Here is a 5,851-nt window from a genome sequence, read left to right as displayed (position 1 = left end):
AAAGAAATAAAAATAAAGCATTTTTTTCTTTTAAAATTACCGACGGAATTTAATTTTAATAAAAAAATAAAATTCCGTCGGAAATGTTTAACCTTTATATATATATATATATATATATATATATATATATATATTTGGTAGGAAAAAGATAAAAATAGAACATTTTTTTCTTTTAAAATTACCGACGGGTTTCCGAAGAAATATAATTTTTAATTAAAATAATTATATTCCATCGGAAATCCGTCGGTAATTTTAAACTTGAAAAAATGGTTTATTTTTAATTTTTTCCAAGTTTTAGTTATTATAAACTTTTTTCTTAAACATTATTAACGGAGTAGTCGTATGTTCAGTTACATTTAATGGATCTATTGGCTTCATTCGGTTAAATTGGGCTTTTATATGTATTATTGGGTTTTATTGGATTTTGGTGGAATTTAATGGATCTTAGTGGATTTTATTCGGTTCAAATAGGCTTTAATGGAGCTATTGGGTCTTATTCGTTTCAATTTGACATTAACGGGTACTAATTGAGCCTTATTTAGTTCAATTGGGACTTTAATGAATCCATTGGGCTTTAATAGTTCTATTGAGTCTTATTTCATTCAATTGGGCTTTAACGAGTACTTTTGGACTTTATTCGGTTCAACTGGGCTTTAATGGATCTTAGTGGACTTTAACAGGTACTATTCGGTTCAACTAGGCTTTAATGGAGCTAATAGGTCTTATGGTATTACTAGGCTTTAATGGATCTTAGTGGACTTCAATAGATCTATTAAGCATTAATGGAGCTATTGGGTCTTATTCAGTTGAATTGGATATTAACGGGTTCAATTGGGCTTTAACGGGTACTACTGTACTTTATTCGGTTCAATTGCGCATTAACGGGTACTATTGGGATCTATTTGGTTTAGTCGAGCTTTAACGAGTATTATTGTGCTTTATTCGATTTAATTGGGCTTTAAAGGGTACTACTAGGCTTTAATAGATCGTAGTGGATTATTGGGCTTTTACGGGTACTATTTGGTCTTTAATGGATCTATTGGGTTTTCATTGATCTTAGTGCGCTTAAATGGATCTATTGGGCTTTATTCGGTTCAATTGGGCTTTTATAGGTATTATTGGCTTTTAATGGATATTGGTAGAATTTAATGGATTTTAGTGGACTTTATTGGTTCAACTAGGTTTTAATGGAGTTATTGGGCCTTATTCGGTTCAATTGGCATTAATGGATACTATTGGGCCTTATTCGGTTCAATTGGGCTTTAATGAATCAATTGGGCCTTATTCAGTTCAATTGGGCTTTAACGGGTACTATTGGGCTCTATTCGGTTCAATTGAGCTTTAACGGATTCGATTGGGCTCTATTCGGTTCAATTAAGCTCTAACGGATATTATTGTGTTTTATTCGGTTCAATTGGGCTTTAAATGGTACTATTTGGCTTTAATGTATCTTAGTGGACTTTAAATGGATCTATTGGACTTTACTCGGTTCAACTACGCTTTATTGGAGTTATTGAGTCTTATTCGGTTCAATTGAGTTTTAGCAGATACTATTGAGTTTTCATAAATGTTAATTAGTGGCCATATTTGGTTCAATTGGATTTTTAACGTATACTATTGGCTTTAATTTTTTATTTTAAATATAAAAATCCGCTAAAAGAGGGACAAAACGAGGCAAAAAAGGAAGTCGACGAGCAGAGAAAGATGATACAATTGATGAGTATGTTGGGTAGTAGTGATTCAAACTCTAACTCAACAACTCCGGCCTCTCACGCTTTAGGTTAAGTTTTTAATTTTGTGTTATTGAACTTGTTGCCTACTTTTAAATTTATTTAGGAAAAATATTGTCTTTCAATTATTGAACTTATTGATTTTGTTTGGTTATAAAAGTTGTTTGTATAAAACATTTGATTGCTTGTTTATAGAAAACATGTTTGTTTATGATATTCATTTGTAGAAAGTGTGCAAGAAAAAAACTGCATCATGGTACACAAAAATCTTAAGCAACAATTAAACAATTTAAATGTTGTTTAAAAGAAATATTATATTATTTTAATTATAGTTCAAAGGCAACATATCTAAATAGAGTATGTTGTCTAAGCTGATATCTAAGACAACATATTCAGATAGAGTATGTTGTCTAAGCTGATATCTAAGGCAACATAGATTATGTTGTCTAAGATGATACCATACGCAACATATGCAGATAGATTGTGTTGTCTAAGATGATACCTTACGCAACGTATGTAGATAGATTATGTTGTCTAAGATGATACCTTACGCAACATATGTTTTTTACTTAGGCAACATAACCTTTTGTGTGTTGCCTAAAAGTCCGCTTAGGTAAGATATTTTGTTTGCATATGTTGCCTTAGTTCTTATGCATCATTGAGAAGACAACACTGCTTAGGCAACATGGGTTTGTTGTCTAACCCTTACGCAACATATAAACCCCTCTTAGGCAGCATTTTTCATTTGTTGCCTAAGTGGCATTTTTAGGTAGTGTATATATTTGTGTAATATTCATGATGAATATCTATGTACGTTTACATGTATACAACAAATATTTAACATACATAAATCAGTATGATATATTTATCATTAATATACAACTCACTATAACATTCATCATAAATAATTATGTATTTTCACGTGTAATCCAAAAAATCTCCAATATTCAAACAACTCACTATAATATTCATCTAGTTTTTTTTTCTTTATTAGGTCTCGATTGATCTCAATGTGTTTTCGATTCGTCTCGATAGATTCCAAACTCATCTTGGTAAAAGATGAAAGTGGTATGTTATGGTTTTACACAAACAAACACACAATAAATCAATCGATAGGTTGTCAATTGGTTACGATAAAAATGAATTAAGGTGGTAGATTATGATTTTACATACACAACCATATATCAAGTCAATGGATGGGTTCTTGGTTAGTCTCGATTGGTCTCAACGGGTTCATGACATAAACGGACCTAGTTAAGTGCCATGGGTGGCACATGTCACCGTATCGTTTATCCGTCGAAGAGTAAAAAGTTTAGGTTTCATGAACGGTGCAACCGTATTAATTTGTTGTGTGCCACCGTATGTATTTTGAAACTACAATGAGAACAAGTTTAATTTGGTATAGTTAGTTTGCAAGGCTTTTATTCCACCCCACACCCAAGTCCGAATAATGTTAGTGTCATTTTCTTAGTCAAACGGTGCCACCATTTGAAAAAAATTCCATATATTTGTTTCTTATAGTCAAACGGTGTCACCGTTTGAAAAAAATTTCCTATATATATTTTTTTCTTATGGTCAAATGGTGCCACCGTTTAAAAAATATTCTGGGTCCGTCCCTGGTTCATGATTAGTCTCGTTTGATCCTGATGGGTTATTAATTAGTCTCAATTTATCCCGATGAGTTCTCGATCGGTCTTGATGAGTTCTTGATCAATCTCGATGGGTTCCCGATCAATCTCAATAAAAGATGAAAGTGGTAGTGTATAGTTTTACACACAAGTAAATAATAAATCAACCGATAGGTTCTAGATGAAAAATGTGTTAGCAGATTACATTGTATATTAGGCTTAGTTTATTAGCCCGTATAGTGTTTGGCCCATGGCCCATATGTTGTATATTTAAGTGATTGTATTGTGTTTAATCAATCAAGGAAAATCATTCTCTCTAATATGGTATCAGAGCAAAATTAGGAGCGCTTCCTAATTCCTCTCAACCTCCTCCCTTCTTCCTCTCTTTTCGCGATCTAGGGCCGGCCACGCCTCCCATCGCCGCCTCCTCCTCCTCAATCGTTCTTGCCTCCCTTCAAACATGTCCGTCAATCAAACTCTCCCAAACAAGGTTTTCGGTATAACGAATATCAAAACCTACGTTCCTCTCATTCTTGATCTCGATCGTCTCAATTATGATGCGTGGAGAGAACTTTTCTCCACCCATTGTATTGCCTTTGACGTCATCGATCACATCGACGAATCTACTCCTAAACCCACGGACGCAGAATGGAAAAAAGGTGGATTCAATCGTAAAACTTTGGATTTACGGATCGATCTCACAATCCCTTCTCCAAATGGTGTTGAAGAAAGACTCGACCGCGCTTCAAGTATGGAACAATCTCAAGACTCTCTTTCGTGACAACAAAGACGCCAAATCCATGCAAATCGATAGCGAGCTACGCAACATTGTGATGGGCGATCTCTCCGTCACCGCCTATTGCACCAAAATCAAGGGACTTGCTGACCTTCTTGCGAATCTCTATCCGGACTCCACAATACCCGGCAAACACCTTGTGATCTACACAATCAACGGATTCTCCTCGAAGTTCGATTCGGTGGCCAATAACATAAGGTACCGTTCTCCTCTTCCAACTTTTTTTGAAGCTTGTTCCATGCTTCTTTTGGAAGAACAAAGAATGGCTCAAATACGCCCAACACCCGTTATGCCTCACACCGAACATTCCTCATCGTCCACCGTCCTCCACGTGAACAATAACGGAGGAAATCGTGGGAATGGCTGCCGGAACGACCGCCGCCAGCAGCAAGGTCCCCGCCGACAGCCGCCGAATCAGCCATGCTATGGTTGGGTGTACATCCCGCCACCGCCGCCGAGTCAGTCAAACCAGCCCCGCCAACAACAGCCACCGCACGCCTACTGGTAGCAGCCAACTGCTGGGTTGCTCGGTCCACCGCCTGCTGCCCCGTCGCCACAACCGGCCAGCCACAACCGGCCCGCTCAACCGTGGCAAGCGCCACCGCCATACAGCCCGGCGGTCCACTTTTCTGCCGCTACGGGCAGCAGCCAATCGACTGCCGCCGCTGCCACTCCCCCGTGGACTTGGGCCCCACCGGATCAAGCTACGTCTCTCCCGGAGTTGTTCAACTCGATGTCTCTAAATGACCCGGGCTTCACAGATTGGTACATGGACACCGGGGCAACCGACCACGTCCACGCAAACTCAGGTATTCTAAAATATGTTCTTGAAACTCATGATACTCGTTCTATCCTTGTCGGTAATGGATCCAAAATGCCTGTAAAGCACACCGGACATGCCCCCTTTCCCATCACCAACCCGTACCGTCCTTTGCATCTTAGACATATCCTCATATTTCCCACTATTATAAAAAATCTTATATTTGTCCGTCAATTTACTCGTCAAAATAAAACTTCTATTGAGTTTGACAGTTTTGGTTTTACTGTTAAGGACTACAAGACCCGGCGCCCTCTAATCCGATGTGATAGCGACGGTCCCCTCTACCCGGTCAACCCCTCCAACCCTCAAGTGCTTCTCTCGACAGCTCACTCCACATGGCATCAACGRCTCGGTCACCCCAACGATCAAGTCTTGAAGTCATTAGTTTCAAATAATTTTATTTCTTGTCATAGTGATAAAACTAGTGTTCTTTGCAATTCTTGTCAACTTGGAAAACATGTTCAGCTTCCGTTTTTCGTTTCTAATTCCGTTGTTTCTCATGMTTTTGAAATAATTCACTCCGATGTTTGGACGTCACCCATCTCTAGCATTAGTGGATTGCGTTACTWTGTTATTTTCTTAGACCACTTTACTCATTACTTGTGGGTTTATCCTCTCAAACATAAGTCTGACGTTTTCAATAAATTTCATGAATTTTTCCATCTTGTTAAAACTCAATTTAACGCAACCATTAAATTTTTTCAATGCGACAACGGTGGTGAATATAATAATCAATTATTTCACAATTTTTTTGCCTCCCAAGGTATCCAATTCCGTTTCTCATGTCCTCACACGTCCCAACAAAACGGAAAGTCGGAGCGTATGCTTCGAACCATCAACAATATGGTTCGCACCCTCCTTTTCCACGCTCATCTCC

The 5,851-nt window shown here is 37.8% G+C and overlaps 1 pseudogene; it reads right to left on the bottom strand.

Moving 5' to 3' along the window:
* LOC112529103 overlaps positions 1–4,762 on the bottom strand; it is a 19,090-nt pseudogene extending 14,328 nt beyond the window's left edge.
* Between the last annotated feature and the right edge of the window lie 1,089 nt (positions 4,763–5,851).

Source organism: Cynara cardunculus (assembly GCF_001531365.2).
Source record: "Cynara cardunculus var. scolymus isolate 2C chromosome LG 16, CcrdV1, whole genome shotgun sequence".
NCBI classification, from domain to species: Eukaryota; Viridiplantae; Streptophyta; class Magnoliopsida; order Asterales; family Asteraceae; genus Cynara; species Cynara cardunculus.
Note: the sequence above shows the minus strand (reverse complement) of the source record. Positions and strands in the feature narration are given on the sequence as shown.